Source organism: Saimiri boliviensis, chromosome 9, assembly GCF_048565385.1.
Source record: "Saimiri boliviensis isolate mSaiBol1 chromosome 9, mSaiBol1.pri, whole genome shotgun sequence".
NCBI lineage: Eukaryota > Metazoa > Chordata > Mammalia > Primates > Cebidae > Saimiri > Saimiri boliviensis.
In genome coordinates this window covers 83,091,172-83,103,337 of record NC_133457.1, presented here as the reverse complement: position 1 = coordinate 83,103,337, position 12,166 = coordinate 83,091,172, and the positions used below count along the sequence as shown (strand labels likewise).

At 39.5% G+C, this 12,166-nt stretch overlaps 1 protein-coding gene across 1 annotated transcript in view; it reads right to left on the bottom strand.

The window, feature by feature from the left end:
- SEL1L2 (SEL1L2 adaptor subunit of SYVN1 ubiquitin ligase) overlaps nt 1–12,166 on the bottom strand; it is a 132,509-nt gene that overhangs the window by 67,896 nt on the left and 52,447 nt on the right. The window contains exon 3 of the mRNA XM_074405379.1: nt 6,014–6,182. The gene's annotated coding sequence lies outside the window, so the exon portion shown is untranslated. The remainder of the gene's footprint in view (nt 1–6,013; nt 6,183–12,166) is intronic.

Below are 12,166 nucleotides of genomic sequence, written 5' to 3'. Positions count from 1 at the left end.
AGTGATCCTCCCATCTTGGCCTCCCAAATGGCTGGGGTTATAGGCATTTCATTTTTCTTAACTCCAGTTGGTTCTTTTACATGGCTGCTTATTCCTTTGTCAGGATGCCTTGTTTCTATGCTTTCTTGAGCATTTAAAAATGTCAATATCTTGTAGACTTTTGGAGGTTGTTCTACTCTATCAAGACTTGATGTGCTGGCCACCCATGGTGGCTCATGCCTGTAATCCCAGTATTTTGGGAGGCTGAGGCAGGCTGATCATTTGAGGTCAGGGGTTTGAGACCAGCCTGGCCAACGTGGTAAAACCCCATCTCTACTAAAAGCATAAAATTAGCCAGGCATAGTGGTGTGCACCTGTAATCCTAGCTACTCAGGACGCTGAGGCAGCAGAATCGCTTGAACCTGGGAGACGGAGGCTGCAGTGAGCTGAGATTGCTTCATTGCACTCCAGCTTGGGCAACAGAGTGACACTCCGTCTCAAAAAAAAAAAAAAAAGACTTGGGGTGCTATGCCTTTTATTGTGCATGTGCAGGCAGTGTGCAAGAACACTGACTCACTGAGTAGATTTTTTTTCACTTACGTATTTTCTAAAATTTTCTGGTGAATTCCTCCCCAGTAAGGCTTCTTTTGTGAGAATTGTGAGATTGTTTCTCCAGAGTGAGTTGTGTTGCTTCTGTCAGGTTTCCAGAGTCATCATTTTATTGATTGAAGAAAAATTTTATATGTTAAGATATTGGTTTAGAAGTTTTCACCCAAAAAATCAGGTGGCATAAATCCAAATCCCAATCTGTATGAGGCTCAGGGCTGTGGTGAGGGGTTTACCAGGGAGAGTTTTTTTTCCCTTTGAGAGCTTCAGTAGAGAGCAAGCTTCCTTGATATTTGCCTGCGATGGCGGTGGTGATTGGTTGGTTGTTTTGTTTTTCCTAATCTTCTCTTTTACTGTCTAAACAGCTCTATGAGACTCCTAACTTTATTCATAGCTCTTCTTTCTAATTTCCTTCTCAAAAGTCCTAATGTCTTTTTTCATTCCCCAATCTGGCACTTAAAATACAAGGCTTAGCCTTTACCAGCTCTGATTACAACTCGGCAAAACATCAACTACGTACTTATTCTTCATTATTTCTCACATTTGAGGATTTCAGTTTCTTGTGAGCCCAGTTATGCCTTTAAAACATTTAAAGTTATGGTATATTTTAGGCACCACTTTTAGGTATTTGCAGCAAGAGTATTTTCCTATTGGATTAACCCACCATTTTGCTAGAATGGGAGATCTTCAGTAGTTTTCTTTTAAAATCATTTTGCTTACATAAAACTGTGGGTTGATTAAAAAAAAACTTTTAGTAAATACTAGGAAAGGTATAAAATGGTGAGCAGGCTGGGTTCCTTGATAAGCAGATCCTAGGAACAGGAGTCAGGATTTTTGTTAAGAAGTGACCTTCTGAACCACAGCTAAAGAAGAAGTTGGTCTAGGCAGAGGGAGAAACACCTGGCTGACCCCATAGGTGGAGCTCTGTAGAGCTAAAATGGCCTATTAGCGTTATCTCAGGTTAGGGTGAGATGATCCTGCCTTTATACTCCTGTATTAATTGGCCATTGGAAGTGAGCTACCCCAGGAAGGAGGCATGACCTTGGCTATGCAGTTCTCTGTACCTGAAAACAGTCCCTTCAGAGACTGACTGCCAAAGGCTGTCTACAGACTGTACTCCCAGCAACTGGATAACTAATTCCTCATTGAAGGGGAGTCTGAACAGCACTTCACAGTGTCCATTTCGAATACGCTAATAAATAATCAATAAAATGGAATGCAAATGTTTAATTTAGCCTAGCTGGTCATACACCCCAGAAGCAGCAAAAAGGAATGCCAAGACTGACTTAAGACAAGGTTCCAAGATACTTTCCTTCAACCAAGAGCACAGTAGTGATTGGGTATGATCATCAAAATTAATGATGATTAATTCTAAGGGGTGCCAGGAAGGACATGGCCTGTAGTGTCCCAGCGGCCTGCAGGAATAGGCTCCACTGTTCCTACTGTATGACTGGTATTTGATTTGTCTTGCTAACAATTTAATACAGATAATTATTCTTTTAGACTTCATTCTGACTCATATGGAAGAATTAGTTGTTGAAGTTATGGTATTAAAATACCCTGAGGAAAAGTGAACATGCCATTTTAAAAAAGGTAATGGATGGGAAAGCATTGTGTTCAACTATAAAATACTATCCAAATGTACTCTAAAAGCGTTAAGCCTTATTATTTTTATGTAGCACTATATTATAATATAGCATACAGAGAATGCTAAATTTGGAGTTAGAAGATCTGGTTTATATCCTAGCTCTTTACAGAAAGAATTCAACTCAATGTAATTCAGCAAATATTTCTTCATTCCAACTATGCGACAGATACAGTGCCAGGCACAGATCTTCTCTTTAAGCAATGGGTGTATAAATACTATTTGTTATATGTGAGAAATTCTGGGTAAAGAGACAAGTGGCAAAATTCCAAAAACGGGTAAACAGTTTTCTCTGTTTTTAAAATGTAGATAAATTTATTTATATTCTGGAACTATAACTTGATGTTAATCTCTTTAATTTTTAGAATAGATATATGTTTTGTGAGCATTCCATTAAGAATATTTAATCATCAAGAATTAGAAAGAATTTTTGAGAGTAAGTTAAATCCCATTTCTCTTTTGTGAAGGATTGGTAGGTCTGTGGAATAGCATTTATAGATCTATATATCTCTCACACATATTCTGTGCACAAAATGTTGAAATGGGAATTAAATGAGAATAGAGTTCAATAAGGTTCTGAGCCAGTCTGATAATCATGTGTAACCCATATTCCTGTTTCATTCCACAATTTATGAAGTTCAAACTCTCCTCTAGGGAAGGTAACTTCTCCACGGCTTCCTCTACTTTCTTAACTCCTAATTAAACAGGTACTGTTCCCAACTATGTTGCCTTGACCCACAGTGAAACTTCTTATCTCTTTGAGTTGTCCCAAAAGGATATTTACTCTTAAAAAACACTTATAAGGAACACAAATTTTATCTAATATTTTATAGAGCAGAAAGAGAAGATGAGTTATCCCAGGAACAAAACCAACTTTTCATGGTCATGTTAGACATTGCTGATTTTAAAATATCAGTTGGAATTCCCCAACTTTGAAGTTTCACTAACTTTCAGCAGCCAATCACCATCTTTCTTGCTCCTCATATCTGCTGTTTTCATAGTTCCTCTCCTGTTCTTTTCTTCTCACCCTTTCAAAAACAAAATGGCAACATTTCTCTCTCTCATTCTACAGGGCAATGCTTTTCCATCCTTGAAGCCTTGGCATCAGCTGACACTGGGCTTCTGTGTTGGGGGGAGGTGGGAGAGCAGAAGAGGGTGTATACCAGCCACGAATTCTTGTTAAGACATGACCCCAGGCATGTCTTAACAAGGCAATGCACATTGTATAAGACATTCTGGTAAATACAATTTTCTCAGCCACATCACATGCAGATTTTTAACTTATCTATATTTGGTTAGATACCCCTGACCAAGTGATTACATCTACCTACTCACCAATAAGACACCCAGTCACCAATAAAACTCTAAAGATTTATGGTGGATTATTGTGGGCTCTAGGTGCTAAATTTGGCCCATCTTGCTAACTTCTCCAACAAGAACCTGGGTAAAAGATTGGAAGTGATATGGTTGTCAAAATTTCAAAAGCTAGGAGAGAATAACTAATGAATTCATTAATGCAATCAGCAGGTTGGAATAATAGTCCATATGAAGTTTAATCCACATAAATGTAAAATGCCTGTTAATGTAAAATATGCATAGTGAAGTTTAGTACACATGTAAAGTATTGCACCTAAATTTAAAAATGTAGACAAACACATAAGGATTAGGAGACACCTGCCTGTGATGGTCAATTTTATGTGTCAGCTTGGCTTGGCTATCACCCTCAGTTATTCAAACAGGAATCTAGTTGTTGCTGTGATGCTGTTTTGTAGCTATGATTAAAACCCATCAAAAGGAGATTATTCTAGATAATCTGGGTTGGCCTGATTCCATCAGTTGCAAAGCCTTAGGAACGGAACTGAAGCTTCTCTGAGGAAGAAAAAAATTCCACGTATGGACAGCAGCTTTAGCTCATGCCCAAGAGTTCCAGCCTGTCCTCCCTGATAGCCCACTCTTTAGATATGGGACTTGCGTCACCAGCCCCACAGACGAATAAGCCAGTCTCTTGCAATAAATTCCTAAGTATAGACATCTCCTACTTTTTTTTTTTTTTTTTTTTTTTTTTTTGTTGTTGTTGTTGTTGTTGTTGAATCCTGATGGCTACACTGACTTAGTACTTTTAGGTAAGGATTTCTAATATTCCTTTTTACTCTAAGATCCTGAAACTTTACTTTTACTAACTATGCTTCTACTGTGTGCCACTAAAAGCTCTTTATCCTTTTAGTTCATGCCATCTAATCTCCCCTGTCTGGAAAGCCAGGTGTGTATGACGTCTTCTAATTGCCTTTTTTTTTTTTTTTTTTTTGAGAAAGGGTCTCTCTCTGTCACCCAGGCTGGAGCACAGTGGCCCAATCTCAGCTCTCTGCAACCTCTGCCTCCTGGGCTCAAATGATCTTCCTGCCTCAGCCTCCCAAGTACCTGGGATTACAGGTACATGCCACCACGCCTGGCTAATTTTTTTATTTTTGGTAGAGACAGGGTTTGACCACGTTGGTCAGGCTGGTCTCAAACTCCTGACCTTAGGCAATCTGCCTGCCTCAGCCTCCTGAAGTGCTGGGATTATAGCCATAGGCTATGGTGGCCAGCCTTCTGATTGCTGTTCTAGATCCCACTCCATCCTGCTCTGTGCCTTGGGACTCTAACCCATAAGAACTGCATCACATCAATGGACTCCCTTTCCTTCCTGCTTCTGAAGAGTTTTGGCTGAAAGGCATCACTAGCAGGAGGGAAGAAAGGTAAGCAGAAAGTGAGGTGGGGCTATTTCTTCCCTGCCTCTTCAATCTGGGTCTCTTCAGGCTGGCTTTGTGCTTGACCTGAGGCCATAGTTCTGTCATAGACCCTTCCCTAAATATCTCTGGTGGCCACTACTACCCTGTGGCACTTCAGGGCCATGGGGTGGTAATGCCAGTCCTGCTACTGGCCCCAGGGGGAACTTGGTGGTTTCCTTATATCCTGTCTACACCTTTAGAAATAGTCTCTTTATTAAACTGTTCTCAAATGCTTCAATTCAAATGTACCATTTGTTTCCTGCTAAATCCCTAACTTCAGTTAGCTAAACATGTCAACATTTCTATGTCATACCTAGAGCCAGTTCTTCAACTGGGCAGTGAACCAGTCTTTTGGAGGTAAATGTGAGGAAAAAATACCCTTAAAATATTAAGATTTAAAAATTTAAAAATCCTTGTCAAAGCAGGACTCAGAAAAAACAGAGATTAACATCGATGAGTTCATCCAGCCCCAAAATTATTCTCTTTATCCTCCATAACCCCATGGTTCTCAATTTCTATCTATTGCTCTTATTAGCAGTGATTATTTTTCTGTATTTACTTGTGTCAGAAGAACACAATTTCTGATTATCAACCTTCCTTATTATCATCAGTATAAATTCTGAATCTAAAATAGAGGGTAACAGCCTGGGCAACATAGCAAGCCCTCATCTCTACTAAAAATTTTAAAAATTAGTTAGGTGTGGTGGTGCATGCCTGTAGTCCCAGCTACTCAGGAGGCTGAGACAGGAGGGTCTCTTGAGTCCAGGGTGTGGAGGTTGCAGTGAGCCATGGTCATGCTGCTGTACTCCAGCCTGGATAACAGCATGAAACTCTGTCTAAAAAAAATAAAATAAATTAAAATAAAACAAAGGTAGAAGCCTGCAGAATTTAATGTTTTTGTGTGTATAAATATTTATGACTAAATCCTAAGACTTCTCAGAAAGCAGCTCTAAAATTTGATTTTAGATTGCATGTAGTCATTTTAAATTTACATGTGAGAAGATATTCTACTTACAATGATTCTTATTTCTCTTCAAGATAGCTCTATTTTGAATTTCTTTTATTCTTATTTTATGTTGATTCTTCTTTTTTTCTAAGAGTTTTTCTCTTTTATTGGTTACATTACTTGATGTTCTTTGTTCCAATATGTGTGATAAATATTGTTTGATTTTGTTCGCTGATACCTACAAAGAAAAAGACTGCTGTTCATTTTGTTCACATGTGAGTTTTTCAAATGAAACAAGAAAGTGAAAAATTCATATACTCATGGCAAAAATATAAGCTTAATGCAATTACTCTAATTCTTGCTTTTTTCAAATCAAAATGACAGATGGCTTACTTCACTTTAGAATCCGTATGTTTTATGAATAAAAACCTTTTAAACCTATTATATTATCATCTGAACTGCAAAGCCAAGCATTAAAAGCTAAATGTTATAAATAAAATAGCAGGAGAATTTCACCAATTTACCCTTCCACTGGTAAGTTGTCATGGTAATGTCAATTGTGTTAGCTACAAAAAATGAAGACATTGATATTGCCTTACACATTACAACAAATTTATAATGGGTAGAAAGTATGGAAAATCTTGCAACTGGCTTTAAAATAACAATATATCCCAAAATATTAAAACAATATTTCCCAAAAGCCCTTTTCAGAAGTTATTTAATTACAATCAATCTTTTTAAAGTAGGGTAATAGGTTTAGGGGGTTATTTCTGAGTAGTAGAATATAATGCAGTAATTAAGGGAGAAAATTAAAGCTTTATGAAAGTACATATTCATGATTTACCTACATATTTTTCAGGGTAAATTATATTGAAAGATTAAATTTTTTCCATTGTCAATGATTACTTCTAAAAATAGCCAAGATTTTTTGTTTGCTTCTTTTTTTTTTTTTTTTTTTTTAGTACAGTTTAAACTTTTTCTTTTCAGGATGACCTCCTGGCATGCTTAAATCCTTTGAGGTGGTAGCAAAGACATCAGAGCAGTGATCCAGGGGCCAGAGCAAGCAGAGACATAAAGCCATGAAAAGAACTTTTTAAAAACAGCTTTAGGCCAGGTATGGTGGCTCATGCCTGTAATCCCAGCATTTTATGAGGTTGAGGTGTCCGGATTGCCTGAGGTCAGGAGTTCAAGACCAGCCTGGCCAAAATGGAGAAACCCCATCTTTACTAAAAATACAAAAAAATTAGCCAGGCGTGGTGGCATGTGCCTGTAATCCCAACTACTTGGGAAGCGAGGCAGGGGTATCGCTTGAATCGGGGAGGTGGCGGGGAGGTGGAGGTTGCAGAGAGCCAAATCATGCCACTGTACTCTAGCCTGGCAACAGAGTAACTCTCAAAAAATAAAAATAAAAATAAAAACACTTTAATTAGATCTAATTCATGTATTATAAATTAACCCATTTACAGTGTATAATTCAATGGTTTTTTAGAATATTCACAGACATGTGTAACCATTACAATTTTAGAACATTTTTATCACCTTAAGAAAGAAAACCCACAAATCCTTTAGCTATAACCCTCCTTGTACTCCTATCCTCCCTGCCTCACCCCTATACAACCACTAATCTATGTTTTATCTCTATAGATTTCTCTATTGTGGACATTCATATGAATAGAATCATATAGTATGTGATTTTTTTGGTGACTGGCTTCTTTCATTTAGTATTTGTTTTCAAGGTTGATCTGTGTTGTAACATGTATCAGTACTTCAATTCTTTCTATGGCCAAATAAAATAATATGCTCCATGCTGTCATTCAGGGACCCAAGCAGATATTAAATAGATACTGTGCCAGCTTCAACATGTGGATTCCAAGGTCTCCCAGAGCATCAATATCTAGCAGACGAAAAGGGAAAGAGTTTGGAAGACTAATGTGTAAAAAAAGGTTTCTCTTTTGTTTTGCTGTTTTGTGTCATTTGGCTTGCTTTGCTTTCTTTAATAGGCCAGACCTGGAAAGGGAACATAGTGCTTTCAGCCACTTCCTATTTTTTTTATTTGAACTAAAATTTATTGGATGTTTAGCAAGTACATAATAACTTAGTAAGCCTAAGTTGTTTTTTTAAAATTAATTTCCATAGGTTTTGCGGGGAACAGGTGGTATGTGTTTACATGAGTAAGTTCTTTAGCGGTGATTTGTGAGATTTTGGTGCATCCATCACCCAAGCAGTATACACTGAACCCAATTTGTAGCCTTTTATCCCTCACCCTCTTCCCACCCTTTCCCTCTGAGTCCCCAGAGTCTATCATATCATTCTTCTGCCTTTGCATCCTCATAGCTTAGCTCTTACTTATGAGTAAGAACATCCAATGTTTGGTTTTCCATTCCTGAGTTACTTCACTTAGAATAATATTCTCCAATCCCATCCAAGTTGCTGTGAATGCCTTTAGTTTATTCCTTTTATGGCTGAGTTGTATTCCATCGTATATATATACTACAGTTTCTTTATCCACTCATTGATTGATGGGCATTTTTTTTTTTTTTTGAGAAGGAGTTTCACTCTTGTTGCCCAGACTGGAGTGCAGTGGCATGACCTCAGCTCACTGCAACCTCTACTTCCTGGGTTCAAGAGATTCTCCTGTCTCAGCCTCCCAAGTAGCTGGGATTACCGGTGCCTGCCACCACTACAGGCTAATTTTTGTATTTTTAGTAGAGACGGGGTTTCACCATGTTGGCCAGCCTGGTCTTGAACTCCTGACCACAAGTGATTCACCTGCCTCAGCCTTCCAAAATGTTGGGATGACAGGGATGAGCCACCACACCCAGCCTCCACATTTTTGCAGTTGTGAACTGTGCTGCTATAAACATGTATGTGCAAGTACCTTTTTCGTACACAGCTAGTGCTCTACTTACGACCACGGTCGGGACCGCGGAATGGTCGTAACATGATTTGGTCGTAAGTCGAGTAGGCTATATGTACAGTTGAAATGGTGCACGCAGAGATGGTAGTGCTGCCAGAAGCTGGTCCGCACTGTTGTACGCCCAGCTGGGCAACGTTTGCGCTGCCAGACGCGGAGCAGTCGTGGCTAGCGATTGTGGTTGTAAAGTCGAATGGTCGTAAGTTGCATAGGTCGTAAGTCAATCAATACCTAATGACTTATTTTCCTCTGGGTAGACACCCAGTAGTGGGATTGCTGGATCAAATGATCGTTTTACTTTTAGTGTTTTAAGGAATCTTCACACTATTTTCAGTAGTGGTTGTTCCAGTTTACATCCCCACAGCAGTGTAGAAGTGTTCCCTTTGCACCGCATCCATGCCAACACCTATTATTTTTAAATTTTTTTTATTATGGCCATTCTTGCAGGAGTAAGGTAGCGTGGCATTACGGTTTTGATTTGCATTTCCCACTTCCAGCCACTTTCTATTAGCCACACCTAACTACAGGGGGGCTGAGAAGCATAATCTATTGAGGTATCTGGAAGAAGAGAACATGGACTTTGATGAGCATCCTTCATTCTCTGGTATAGTGGGATTATCATATGTTATCGCCATTTAAACAATGGCATTTAACTTTTCAATTCAACAATAACTAGCATCTAAGTTGAGAGGCAGTACAAGTTTGGCAAATGCCTGTGGTTGTTTGATGTGTCTACTGCCTTCTTTTATAGGGGTCAGTGTTTCTGAACTTTGGGTTTCTCTCTCACCTAGAACAACAGCAGAACACAACCAGCGAGACCAAGTATTAGAGGGCCTTGGAAGACAGGAAGGGTTTCTCTGACTCTCCAAGGCATCCAGAGATTAAATACTTTAATAACAAGCATTTATGGAGCATCACTCTTAGACCCTGCTCTCAGAACTAGGGATACAGCCATAAACAAACCAACCAACCAAGTATCTGCCTCTTGCAGCTGATTTTCTGCCAGGGAAGATAATAAATATAAAAGGAGGTTGTTTTTAAAAAGGGAAAGGGGAGGGAAGTGATAAAAGTTGGTGTTATTTGACACAGGGTAGTTAGGGAGAAGTTCTCTGATTACATCTGAGTACACCCCTGTGGGAACGGAGGGAGTTAGCCATGCAAATAGGAAGGGAGTTCTGGCAGAGGAAATGGCAAATGCAAAGGCGCTGAAGCAGGAGCACACAGGTGTGCAAGGAAGACGGTAACTGGAGCACAGTGAGTCGGGTGGGGATAAGGGGGAATAACGAGGCAGAGAGGCAGTGCTGAGGTCAGGCTCAGGATTGGGAGTCGTGGTCTGTGTCAACAGAAGCCCTGTGGAGGGTCCCGAGCAGAGGAGTGATATTAACTAACCTAAATTTCAGAAGCATCATTCTGGCTCATGTGTGGAGAATATAATATCTTAGAGAAGGAGTGGGGAAAAAAGGCCAATTGAAATAACCCACTTGAGAGTTGATGATGACAGTGAAGAAAGAAGACAGTAGAGGGGGAAATGGTGATAGTGCTTGTGGTTGGTTTCTGGAAATATTCCGGAAACACTGCTGACAAGATTTTCTATTGAGGGGTTTACCGTGTGAATTTTAATTTTTAAACAGCAAATGCAATAAAAGCATGTTTGTAAACTCTCCTGGGCCCATCTATAGACTAGCTATAGCTCTTCATCAGAGAAAGAAGCTGTGCTTTGATAGCCTCTTACATCTTCACTTGCCCTTTTGCCTCTTCACTTCCCTGTATCTTGGGGATTTGAAATAGCCTTTGCCAAAATTATGACAGTGAGAAAATTATGACAGTGAAAGAGAGCTGATCTAACCAAACTCCATTTTACCTTTAACCTCCAAACTGCCTTTGGTCTTTCCTGGGTGTGGGCCAAGCTCACTTTGGGAGAAATTTAGTTTATAGTTTAAATGATAATAGCCTTTCCCCAAAACTAAACCATCTTTGTAAAACTAATAAAAGGCCACCAGGTTAGGAAGATGATAGGGGCCTGAATTCTACTAAGACGAAGGCATAGTTCAATGATTACCAGTCACTATTCTAGAGGTCACAAGATTTGCAACTTCCCCAGTGACTCCTGTTAAATAACATCACGGTTGTATAACATAAGATTGACCTTTTGAGATGCCTTTTGAGGCCCACCTAGACCAATGACTCCTCTGTGGTCCCCATCCAGAAGTAGATTCAGTGCACAGAGACTGTTTTCCACACCCAGATGATTGCATCCCCAATCAGCAGTACCCATTCCCTACCCTCCTGCCCACCAAACTATCCTTAAAAAACCCTAGCCTTGGAATTTTCAGGGAGGTTGATGTGAGTAATAATAAAACTCCAGTTTCCCATTTAGCCAGTCCTATGTGAATTAAACCCTTTTTCTATTGCAATTCCCCTGTCTTGATATATTGGCTGTATCTGGGCAGAAGGCAAGATGAACCCACCGAGTGGTTACAGATTCACGCTGGATACATTTTTCTCAAGCATGCCTTTGAACATACCACTGCCCAACTCAAGGCTTCAGTTCTCAAGAACAGCAGGATAAAATCAAATCACTTGGCACAAAATCTACGATTCCTCAGTGTCTGACCTAAAAATGTCATAGTGAACTCGTTTCTTACTACTACCTCACCTACACAAACACTGGTGACAGCCAAACTCTTCTACTAACTGTTCCACAGATAGAATAGGTTCTTTCCTACTTCCTTGTTTTTACTTAAACAGTTTTCATTGTCTCTTCTTTTCTGTTATCTCCAATATTACTCCTGCTTCAAGGCCTAACTGAGAATCTTTCTCCGCAAGACCTGTCAGTATCATTGTGACCCACAGTGATGGCCCTTCCTCTGAACTTGCAGTTTCTTTTCTTCTTGGTTAGCAGTAATAAGACAGCCAAATGCCTGGGGAGCTATAAAGGGGTTTTCAGAGAATTTCCAACTCTCCCCAACAAGTGTTTACGACAGATGAGGGACTGGAGCCTGACATGCGCACTGAGGGAAGCGGGTGGAACCACAGGGAAATCAGGCCTTACACAGGGTAGGAGCCTGACCTTGTGATCTGCCTGCATCGGCCTTCCAAAGTGCTGGGATTGCAGGCATGCACCTTCGCACCTGGCCCAGAAAACCTTTTTTAATAGCTTCTGATTTAAAAGACTCTTGTCAGTCTGCTAAGGCTAGACATTTGACTTAAGGGTTTTTACACTGTTTTGTTTGGATGAAAATTAGTTTTATTCTAAAAACAATACAATATTTAACTTTTTAAACACAAGAAACTTTGAGAACATTTAG